Source organism: Sphaeramia orbicularis, chromosome 13, assembly GCF_902148855.1.
Source record: "Sphaeramia orbicularis chromosome 13, fSphaOr1.1, whole genome shotgun sequence".
Taxonomy (NCBI): Eukaryota; Metazoa; Chordata; class Actinopteri; order Kurtiformes; family Apogonidae; genus Sphaeramia; species Sphaeramia orbicularis.
Window position 1 is genome coordinate 14,955,936 of NC_043969.1, and position 12,461 is coordinate 14,968,396.

General features: G+C 37.7%; 1 protein-coding gene across 4 annotated transcripts in view; it reads left to right on the forward strand.

The window, feature by feature from the left end:
• Positions 1-726: 726 nt before the first annotated feature.
• Positions 727-12,461, forward strand: part of b3gat1a (beta-1,3-glucuronyltransferase 1 (glucuronosyltransferase P) a) — a 102,824-nt gene continuing 91,089 nt past the window's right edge. For 3 of the 4 annotated variants that reach the window (XM_030152683.1, XM_030152684.1, XM_030152685.1), the window contains exon 1: positions 727-1,395. The gene's annotated coding sequence lies outside the window, so the exon portion shown is untranslated. The remainder of the gene's footprint in view (positions 1,396-12,461) is intronic. The other variant, XM_030152686.1, reaches the window with a different exon arrangement.

The window sequence follows — 12,461 nt, forward strand, 5'->3', positions numbered from 1 at the left end:
TATTCATAGGTTTTGTTGTTTTAGTTCCATATCAGCCAACACAGTGAACACTTTTGCACCATCCCATACACTGACATTCAGAGCATTACTGTAACTTTGCTGTTCTTGATAAACCTGATCTGCACTAACATGTTTAAGTGTAAATCAATTGTTATTTGTTAGACAAGAAGGTTTTTTTTTTGCATATTATCTCCATGAAGTGAGTAATTACTAGCATTAGAATATGTTAAAATGTGAGAAGACATCAGATTAGCAGCATTAAAAATGTTTTTATGTCATTGTTTTCATATCACTTTCTGATATTGGGTTTTAAACACATGTTTCTTTGCTTCAAAAATTAAATGCATGGATATTGTTGTAACTCCATAGAAAAAAAAAAAAGAAAAAAAACCCAACTTGATTGCATTGTTTTTTTCATGCCTAAGGAGGAATAAAAACACTGAAGAAAAAAATCTTGACTAAGGTTCTCACAGTTCATGCATGAAGGGTTAATTTTCTGATCACCTCTTTTCTTCATCCATTTATTTTGTCTATTCCTATTCCCTTGTCCCTCTCTACACAATTCATATTCTCTCTCTCTCTCTCTCTCTCTCTCTCTCTCTCTCTCTCTCTCTCTCTCTCTCTCTCTCTTTTCGTTGCTGCAGCCCACCCTGCTCCGAGCTTTAATGGTACATGCCATTAGAAAGCCCATCTCTGAGAGGGAGGAGGAGGGGGAGGAGGAGGGGGGTGGTCTCAATCTCAGCTAAGAGGCTACTTTAGTCCCCCAACATAAGCACATTCCCAGATGTCCCTGCACGCGTAGAGCCGTCTGAGCCGTCACGACAAGAGCTGCCGCCTGCTTCTCTGGGAACCAACGAGCCGCGGACAGAGGAAGGAGGAGAGGCAGAGAGAGGGACAACCGAGACAGAAGGAAGGGAAAAGAGGAGAAGAGAAGAGAACAGAAGAGGTGAGGAGCCAGCCGCGGAGCTGCACGCGTACATCGCTCCTACTCTGACGTCTCCCCTCACGCGCCTGTTTCAGCGCGTGTGAGCCCAAGAAGAAGAAGAGAGAGAGGAGGAAGAAGAAGAAGAAGAAGAGAGGAAAATAAAACCAGGGAGCTTCTGATCTGACCTCTCTCTCTGCTTTATATCCCCGTCTTTGTTTTTTGTTTTTTTTTATTTTTTATTTTTTATTTTTTTTTTAATCTCCATCATCCAAGGCATGAAGACGGGTGTCAGCTGGCATTGCAGAATAAAACAAAGGGATGCTTTGAATGCTGCCTCTTTTCTGACAAGGGACAAGGAAGAGGAAAGGGGGGACAACACACAGCAGGGACAAAAACAGGATTTCTAGAATGAATGGAAGTCCGTCGCATGCACTGGGAATAGCAGTCAGGAACTGAAGTCTCTGAATCAGGTAAATAAATAAATATAGAATCAGCATATTACTTTGTTTTCCTTTTCTTCTCTGTTTTTTTCTGATTGGCCGGTAGAGTACGATTCACATCTGAGATGCACTTGAAAGCATGCACATAAAGCTGAACACAGATGAACCCATTTCCATGCTCATCATGATTGGAACAGCAGCGGGGGGAGATTGCCATCTTTGTCCCCTGCTCATGTTTACAGAGATGCTGTGGAAGTGTGTGGGAAAATGTACGCATGTTGCATGCCGCAGAGAGACAGTGTGACTTGGGGATAGGAGAGTCAGTGTTGGCCTGATGAAAAGAATTGCTGATAATCCCCCCCCATGATGAGCATTTGGGTGCTGATTTAGCAAAGGAGCATGGGAGAGATTTCTTCTCTTTAGTAAGTGCCAAGCAGAACAGAAATATTCATCCTGTACAAGGTGTAATGGAAATTTATATTCACTGAGTTCAGCTGATACATGCAAATTTATTTCATTTTTTCATAAAATATAAATCTGACCTTCTATAGTGCTCATGATTAAAAAATAATGTGAATAAAATATAAAGTTACTAATACATGAGCACTCAAAAGACAGGTTGAAGAACAAAAAGAAATGTGGTGCGTGTTATAAAGTCTGACAGAGCACTTTTACTGGTGACCCTAGGGAACCGTACACTGCTTTCCAGACAGAAAATAACACACTTGTCTGCACGAGTAAACAAAAAAAGTGGGCTTCGTGGAGAAAAAGAAAGCTTGAGGTGAAGTTAAGTGGACTGTACGTTCTCCTTTCTGACACCTACCTTGAAAATCCTGGCTCTATGTGGAGAAATGCAGTGCTAGTGGTTGTTGTCTTGACCAGCAGGTGCATAAGGAGCTCTATAAAAGAAGAAAAAAAAAAAAATAGTGCAGTGGTTCTTATTCTCTAGTATTAGCAAATAGTAATACCATGTTGTGGCTATTATACTGTTATGAGTGCATGAGGTGCATAACAGGAGATCTTTTGTTCTGTACATTTAGATGGCCACTGTGAGGTAGTGATTAGGCTGAATAACTGCATGAGAAATATGTGTTGGCAATATCAATATTGCAGGGTGCAGTGTTCAATTAAATGTATTTTGGTCAGCAGGGACTCTCAGCCCTCACTGTGGAAAATGTTGCACAGTGTGGCTTCAGTTCCAGAGGTCTGGGCTGTAGTCCTAAGTTCTTACTCATGTGTCGAGTCTCATCACCCTGACTCTGCCTGGAAGTTCTGACCGGCCCAGTCAAGCAGGCTGACACCCACCATGACATCAGGCACACTGGGCGAACATGTTGTCTCCAAAGCTTCTTTTTTTTTTGGTCACAAATAACTTATTATCTATATTAATAAAGGCACAAAAAGGAAAGCACATATGTAGTGTTACAGTATGTGATAGAATGAATGAAATGACACTTAAATGCAGTGAATTAGTGGATTAGTGAACCAGTCCTATAATAAAGTGACCACTAACCTCAAGGCTGTGCATGTATTCATTCACACTAAGAAACAGACAACAGAACACAATAGCATAGGCGTCTTTAGAGAGCGAATTGACCGTTTTATTCTCGTCTTTTCATTCTTGTCTTGATCCTTCAGTTCATGTACTTACATTGACAGTAACACAACACCTGGTGCCTGTGTCTCAGTCTATATGCTTAACATGCAGCAAAAGCATGTGTGTGTCCCCAGCTGTTTCTCACAAGGGTGTTAGCATGCTTCTATAGCTCTGAACTCTCTGACCATGTATATATTTAGTTTCGGCTCTGTCCGGCACTGTCAGCAAATAGCAGCCAGATCTCATTTATGGAAGCGGACAGTTTGTCATTTCATTCTCTGGTCATGGTTGCCCCTCGCCGTGGCAATACAATACAAAAGTTCAGAGGGTCCCCAAATACTGGCCTGGTGTGATTGCAGTTATTTAACAGAATGAAGCTCTAAATCACAGTTTGGAGTTTGCACACAATACAGTAAAATACAGTAATATACTAAACAGCATAAGGAAGTGTTGTGTGGATTAGTTTTGACCATCTGTATTCTTCATAGCTGGTTTATAAATGCTAATAATCCTTAATAAACTGATTTTTTCCCCTCTATATTAACATTTTTTAGTTGCTTGCTTGCGTTTGTGTCAACAAATTGATGGTCTATTTGTTTGTGTAGTGCCTAGAGGACCCTTAAGGTAGCTAACAATAGACCTACAATATTCAATATTTAGAGTTCAAAGACATACTCAAAAGCAGGCTTCATCTTAACATATTTAATATAATTAACATTAATGGAAAAATCACATTTCTAACTGCTTATTAATCAGGAAAATATGATAAACAATTTATGAAATGGCATTAATGACAATGAGTAATAGTAATCAATGTAAATAGGTACACTTATCCTTATTTTTTCATATAAAACAACATTACATTACTAATACATGTCATGATATAGTGTACATTATATGGTACAGCTGCTATATGGGTAAATGTTATATTATAAATGCAGACGTTCTATGTGCATATGTGGGGTACACATGTTCATCACTGATACCTCAGCCACATTTCATGCATGACTGCACAGTATAATGTGTATGATGCCTGACAAGACGGAGGGATTACACTTTGCACAAATGTTTTTAAAGCCACTGACATGATTGTGTTCTGGTTTGGGGACAGAGGGCAAAGTGGGGGTGCCTGTAAAGCATATGTACACCCAGACGTTATATGTACATGCTTTTGAGTGACACTCAAATGGGCAAATTTTATTTCACATGCATGACATCTGTTCAGTATGTGCTGCAGGTTTTCATTTGAAGGTAACAGAGCTTCTCTGCAGATTCAGTCATGGCGCTGTCCAGCCTTATAGGCAACAAAGGGTTAAAACAGCAGACCTGACAATACATATCAACGTTATAACACACAGCAAAGTGTAAAAAAATAGTAGATACATACCTGCATTTACTCTGTGTGTACCAAAACAGAAGATGGATTTCTATGTAATCTGGATGTCAAGATTGACTCTCATTATAATCAAGCATACAGTGTGTTAGGGAAGTGAACATGGTGATTACTGGGGAAACAATCTGCATGGTAAATCCTCAGTGTCATACATATTAAGCACCATACCAGTTTATCACAATGACTCCTCAGAAGGCTGAACTTTGACTTATTTTAATGCCTGCATTAAAGGGTTAAATGCCGAGAACAGACGGTAGGATTAAAGTGCTGTAGCACATATTCATTACACACTACTCTTTGTAAACATGTGCAGCAAGCAGAATCCATTTGAGGAATTTGCATCTTGTGTTGAGCAAGCATTTTGAGGAACAGTAAGAAGAACAGGTTTACTCTTGACTCATCTGTATGTAAATTGTATTTAAAATGCCTTGTCAGCATTGATATAAGAGAAAAGGTTCAAGGTGTATTTTTTTTTAAATAGATAATCAACATTTTGTACTTCCCAATTGCCACAACAGCAACTATGAATGAGACCAGGATATTAGGTGTAAATTATTTCCCTTTGTTATAATTTGTCATTTTGTTTTATTTGTATAATAAGAACCTGAGTCATAAACAGGAAAACAGGGCTGTTCTCTTTAATTAATTTTAAAGGTTGCTTGTAAAGTGAGACATCTGCGGTTGTTATATCTGCTCCTTTGCACTACATCCAACACTAACAGTGCCACAGCTAAAAGAATAAATCAGAAGTCTAAATTGTATGAAAATATGTGGTGACAGTGTTGGACTTTGGCCTGGAGCCGTCCCAAAGGGGCAGGGGCTTAAAACGTACTGGGCACATGTCCTTTTATAATGAACAGCTTAGAAGTAAAGTTATGAGGCCTAAGAACAATCTGTTGGGCCTTGCAGCAGTACTGTTGTACCTCCATGGATTACACTCCATGGGGCACTTAAAATCTGTCTGGCTGCCCATTAAGACAGCCACTATCCTGGCTCATTAATGTCCTGCCGAGGAATTAGAATAAACTGTGCTCCACAGACTTGTGCTGGCAGTGCCTCTCTGTCGTTTCTCCAGCAGTGTTTTTCCCTCCAGGGACAGCAGTTGTTTGCCTGAGGTACATCTGAGCAGCTTGGAGTGACCAGCGCTTCTAAATAATTAGATGTTCAATTCCTCCAAACTGCTGTAGTTGTTGAATTCATACTGAGTAGTTTCAGCAATTTCAGCAAAGTCTCCAAGTGTAATTACTTTGTAGGACATCTCTACTCTCGTTATGGGAGATCTGCTTTGTAAACCAAACATTACACAAAAAACATAAGAATGTGGATGTATGCACAATGAAGGGGGCAATCAGCTCCATTAAAATCAAAAGAACTGGTTGCTTGAGGACAGGTTCAAGATAGATTTAAAGAAATGTCTAGTTTTGGTTTGCATGGTCAACGTACTGTAACTGTCATCTTTCAAAGACACGTCATATTTTTCTTCTGTTTTCTGTGGGATTCGTTCAGACGTAACATGAGGATATGTTTGCTTGACATGTTTGTACTTGCATTGCATTGTGCTTATATAACACTGTAATAGTACAGATGCATCGTCAAGGAGTACCTGAAAATAACAATTAATTAAAGCTGAGGGGACAGAGAAGAAGTCTAGGAGTCTAAGTGTATAGTTATCATAAATATATATATATAATCCGTCAGCAAACTGTCAAATATAAGCTCAAACATCATTTTTCTGAATTAAAGAAACATTCTACAGCTCCACTAGGAATGCATATCCTTGTCTTTTATATTTTGTTTCATAAATTGAAAATTTACAACATTTTAATCAGACAGCTTTTTGCTAACATCTGATGTTTTGCATCTGCTGAACAAGTTTGTCTGAATGTCGATAAAATGAACAGCATCGTTTTGGTTTCACAGGGATTTTCTGTTAAAGCTTGTAATACTGTTTACTGGTTCAATCAGTAATGCTGAATGATTCATATAACTTCCCACTTTTTCTTAATGAATTTTGTTGGTATAATCCCATTATGTGTGTTTGTGGCTACCCATAGTCCCTGGGGGCAGTACTGCTGTGTTTGAAAAAGGGGGTATTAGGGACAGCTGGCAGTGTGGTATCAGTTGTGTTCATATTCATCAACCCTGCTGGAGATTAAGGAGTCGGAGCTAGAGTCAAAGATGCTACTGGAGGCGTATAGTATGCACGGTTACACAGTGTACTGTATTTGCAGGCACACAGGCCCACACACACACACACACACACACACACACACACACACACACACACACATATCCATACGCACAATGATGCATATAGTCTTCTATTTCTACAAGCAAAAAACAATACGCAAAGCTCCTGACCTAGCCCTAGAGCTCTACCTCCCCCACTGTCAAACCATATTCTGCCACACACAGTGACCAAGAATAGAGGCGAAAACACGTATTCTCTCTCCTCTCGCCTATCTTCAGACATTTACTTTGAGTATTACAATTACATAACATGAGAACAGGCAGACCCCCACTCACTCTGCCCTTTATGGCAAAAATGAGCTTAACCTATTATCACTGGTGAGGTGTTCTGCAGAGGAGGAGGTATCTTACTATAGTCTATGTGTTTTCTTTTAGAGTAGATAGCTGGGTTCAAAAGGCTGAGATGATAATTTTAGATAATAACAGAGATCCTCCTGCATTATGATGTGACCTGACAGCACCAGTGTGAGCTGTGAATAAGGTACACTACTATAGTCACGCCAGCTAGTAAAAATAACATCAAGAAATATTTATGTTTAGACTTGTTTTTCACGTATCTTCATCTGCAGTCATCAGATGTGTTGCACATACAGTTGTGGAAAAAATAATTAGACCACCCCTTGTTTTCTTAAATTTCTTGTTCATTTTAATGCCTGGTACAACTAAAGGTACATTTGTTTGGATAAATATAAAGATAACAACAAAAATAGCTCATGAGAGTTAAATTTAAGAGCTGATATTTAGACATTTTCTATGTTTTCTTTATAATAACCAAAATCATTTAAGTTTTTACATCATTGTCTATGGCATTGTACTGACAAAAACAGTGCTTTTAGGCATTCCGTGTTTTCTTATCTGTCTGTTTTAGTCACATGATACACACAGGAGTTAGTACTTGATTGCATAACCATTGTTTTTGATGATTTTTGACAGTCTAACAATTTTTCTTCTGTGACTGTATGCTAGTCAGGTAAATAAAAATGCATCAAAAATAAATATACATGTATGAATCATCCCAGCTCCTGAGTACAGCTTTGGCACCGTTGAAGCAAATATCACACCGCATTGGTTTGATTGAGGAGTTTTCAGTATTTACATTACAAAAGCAATGCGGTCAAATGGTTTCCACAGTATTGGTGTAAGCGATTTCTATGATTGAATGAGAATCATCGTTTATTAACCAGGATGTAACTGCAAACAGGATTAAAAAAAAAAAAAAAAATCAACTTTCAGGCTAAAATCTAGTGTCATTCATGAAGAAAAACAAACAAAAAACCCCAAAACAAAACAAAAAATACCTGAAACTGATTCTGCTCTTTTTAGAATTCTTGCATCAGTTCCTGTGGAGATTGTGGAGCTTTAGTATCACCCACTGCTTTAAAAATATCAACTTATCTTTATAATCTGGCAAATGCGTACTGTTGTCGTAGTGTTTTCGCAGCGGGTCTTCCATATCAGCTTTCAATTTTTATTCTGTGTGACATCCAGTTCCTTCTAGGGATAGCTGCTGTAATTACTTCTAGATTAGACAAAAACACAATACTGCACAACAAAAACAGCCCTGTTTTTGAGGCACAAACAAGCCCTCTCAATTACCCTCTTGAGAAAATCCTGCAGGCTTTGTTGTAAATCCCTCAGCTTTTAGCAATAACTAAGCATTTGTCCACCTCTTATGAGAAAAAAGACACCTTATGAACACCGTTCCTGATTACTTCAGTAAGAAATCAAAGACAAACAAGACTGGCTTGTGAAAATAAACTGTCATTATCCACACATTTTTGGCAAACTAAAAATGTCTAAGTATCTTACAAGTCATTACCCCAAATCATTAAATGAATCAGCAGCAGGACATTAAACTATTGATCTTAAATCCCACCTGCATTGCTGTGAAAATCCCAAAATCCAACACTGACCTTGCTACTAAAATCATAAATAATATCCTGAGGAGACTGAGAATATGTACATGTAATAAACAGACACAACTCTGCATTTATATGTAGCTAAATGTTACTCAAACTCATATTAATCTACATATTAAACACACACAGGTAAAAGTCACAGGCAGTAGGGGCAGCCATGGCCTACGTGGCTGGGCTGAAGGGTTGCCGGTTTCATTCCCTGGACTGGTGTAGAGTTGTTGGCTGATGTGCCCTTGAGCAAGGCACATACCCCCCCCCCCCCCATTTCCTCTCCGGGCGCCTGACATGGTGAGCCCACTGCTCCAAGCATGCGGTGTGTGTGATGCATGATCTAGTGATGGATTAAAGGCAGAAGACAAATTTTGTTGTGTGTGACAAACTACTACTGACAAAATAAAGATTCTTTTCTATTCTATTATAAAAGCTGTAGCAGTAATGATCTATTACTTCTTTTTCATTTTGTTTTTGTTTTCTGCCTTGGTGCATAGTAGTTGTTTTTGTTGCTGAATTACATTCCCAGTCAGAATTGCTTTACCATTTCATTGATCAGAATTGCAAATGCACTTCTGGCAAAACACTGACCTAGATGTCAAGATACTGTAGATTTGGAGCTAATCCTGGCAGCTTCAGTTCATGCATTTAAACTTATGAACTGAATCGACGACTGTGTGTGAGGATTTGAGCCAAAAGAGTCTTAAAAGATTATTTTTTTTGCAAGATAAAGGAGAAGGAAGTACCTTGTCCACTGGCACATTATTTTTATGACTCTAAAGACCTAATGATGATCGAACCACTCGTAAATGCTTTTGTGTGTCTGTATGTGGAGTGAAACTTTGGAACAGTCTGGACATCCAACACAAGCAATGCCAAAATATCCACCGATTTAAACTGCTTTACAAAAATATGGTCTGGTCCCAGTATAAAGATGGAGGATCTTAAAACTGATGTTCCGTAAATACTCTGTTTTAAATGTTAATGTGTGCTTGTTGTTCCTCATCTAGTTGGTATGTGTTGTCCATTACCATCTGGTATTGTTCTTACCATAAATGGTATGTGCTGCTCTTTACCATTAGTGCTATTGTAGTTTTTTGTTTTTTTTTTTCTTACCATTGTTGGTATGTAATTATTGCTGTTCTTTACCATTTCTGCTATTGCAGTTTTTTGTCTTTACCATTGTTGGTATGTTATTATTATCATGTAAGTTGACGGTTAGCTGTTACCTGTGATAACACCACCAGGAATGCACTTTGTTTCTATTTTTTTACACACATTTTGGTTATGCTGTCAAATGAGTTTATTCTAATTTGGTATAGGCCTGTTTTGGTCTATTTTGTTCATTGTTCTGGCTTGAAGTCGAAGAACAGGAGTGAGTATTTAAAACATTATTATGTTCAGTTATTTGATGATGAGAATGGGGGTGGGATTAAATCAGTTTTTCTTCTTCGCACTCCTTTTCGAGCATAAGTGAATGATTTTTTGGGGGGGGAATTTTGAATTTGCTTTTATACTATAAATACTCGAAATAAACAAATGAATGAATGAATGAATGTAAGTGAGTTGTTAAAAATGCATATGTGATGTATAGGTGTATAGAGATGTCCACATAAAGGAGTGCATCTTCTACTTGTGCATTTTAGTCCAAACCAAAAGAACTGCCAAGGCTTGGACACCATTTTCTAAATGATTTTCTAGATCTGAGACAATCTGATTTGCTAATCTGCCCAACAAAAACACTATTAAAACCATGACCATTTTTTTTTTATCCACTGAAGCTGAATATGCTGAACTCATTTTGTGCCATGGTGCAATCATCCTTGTTACACAGTATGAAATAGGATTGGCACAGTGAAAGAGGGCTGTCTGGTTTTTATATTTGGAGTACACAGAGGTAAAGTAGGCAGCACTTCTGACTGTTTTGAATGAGTGAGATGGATAAACACTCATTTGCAACAGGGAATTATTCTAAATTAAATATTAATAAGTGTTCTCCTTCTGTGTTGTATTTACATTTCCACTCCAACATAGTCTAGCCAGTTCTCAATGCAAACTAACACAGAAATGTGTCAGCAGTACATTTATTTCATATCTCAATCTCTAACTTTACAGATTCCAAGCAGCCTTTTTTTTTATTTTTTTTTATTTTTTTTTATCAAGGACAGAAATGAATGGAATAGTTTGGACATTTAAATACGGCAAATGTGTGTGACTAAACGGTGGAAAGAAATTTATGCAAAAGCAGTCTTAGCAGCACCTCTGACGACCTAAAGTGTCACGTGTCATGCTGAGGATTAATAGACGTCTGATCTCCGCCAGCCTCCTGTTATTGTTCTTGTGGTTTTATGTGTGACATCTCAAGTGCAGTAAGTGGCAATTACCTCACTCTCGCGTTGGTGGGTCTCTCAATCACATAATGCAGAGAAGTGTCCCTGAACTACTAATAGGTGTTTTCATAGTAGAAAAATGGGTTTCAGCTAGGATATATATTTCTGCTTCTTATGGATGTTTTGAAATCTGACCTATCAGTTCAGTGTGATTGTCAGAAATCATAATTGTTTAATGCGGTCATTCCCAACCTTTTTGATCTCATGACCCCATTTTAACATTATGAATTTCCGGTTACCCCAGACATTCAAAATGGAGACTTTTTTTTTGCTAAAATTAATTTGTTTTTGATCATATTTGCTATACTACAGGGTGTCCCATAAGTCTCCATACATAGGAGACATAATACATTCCATACATATATGGTTCTAACATGTATTTTTCTTTATATTTCTTCTTTATAGTTCTTCAGCAGTGGAGGACACGCATTGAAATGTGTTCCCGACAAAATGGCAGTCATATAGAGCATATTATATAAATAAAAATGGTTTATGTCAAGAAACGTTTATTTTTCCTATGTAGGCTACTTATGGGACACCCTGTATATTAATTTTAGATGACATTTAGTCTATATAATGTATATTATTATGGACAGAGGCAGAAAAGCCAGGTGTAGATTACTGCACAAAGTGAGAATTTTATTTTCCTTGGTCAGGATATGTACAGTCAGTCCAGCTTGTATTTACAAGGCTGATGATTAATACTGAACAAACAATAACTCAAACTATGAATTATGAAAGAGGTGCAGCATCTGAAACTGACCACAGTGAACATTTGAAAGATAAACAGTACCACAGTGCTGCAGTTTCAGCTTCAGAGTTTATCTTGCTTTTTATGTATTGTGATTGTCTCTCTCAACTCACCATGTATTTTTTATTTGTAAGTTATTATTATTTTTTTTTATCAATTTGTAGAAATTTAAAGTTACCCCATTTGAATTCCAACCCCATAGTTGAAAAACATTGATTTAATGTCAAAGAACAGGATGACTTGTAGTGTAAACTGTGCATCTTTATTGTACGGCAGGATAGAAAAAGTATCATTTCCATGTGGTAGCTATATTAGGTTTTTTGACTGAGTGACTATCTACAAATAATGAGGTTTTGGTGCCTAATAACTGATGAAACATGATGCAAAAAAACAAGATGGGTATTTTTCCCCCCATGCAGGGCTTGCATCTCCTCTCAGATACGTTTCATTGCCTTTAGCTTTGGGCTTTAATTAATACATTTACAGGAGATGTGAGCAGAAAGTCTGACTTGCTTTGCACCAGCATTTATTTGCTAAGCTTATCCACGATAGGAGTTAATTACCGTGAACAAACTGTAAAATAGGGATACAAAATAAAGAGCTTTAACAGTTTATGGTCGTAATCACTTTCAATTTCATGTACTAAAGAAAATTGGCAAGTTTTTGAAAAAGGAGGAGCTGAACGATTCACCAAACACAGGAAACCAATTATGAAATCAAGTTCAATTTAAAAAGAAAAATGCATTATAGGGACGACTAACAGAAGCCTGCTTTTATCCTCTCCGTTTATATATGCAGTCCTGAG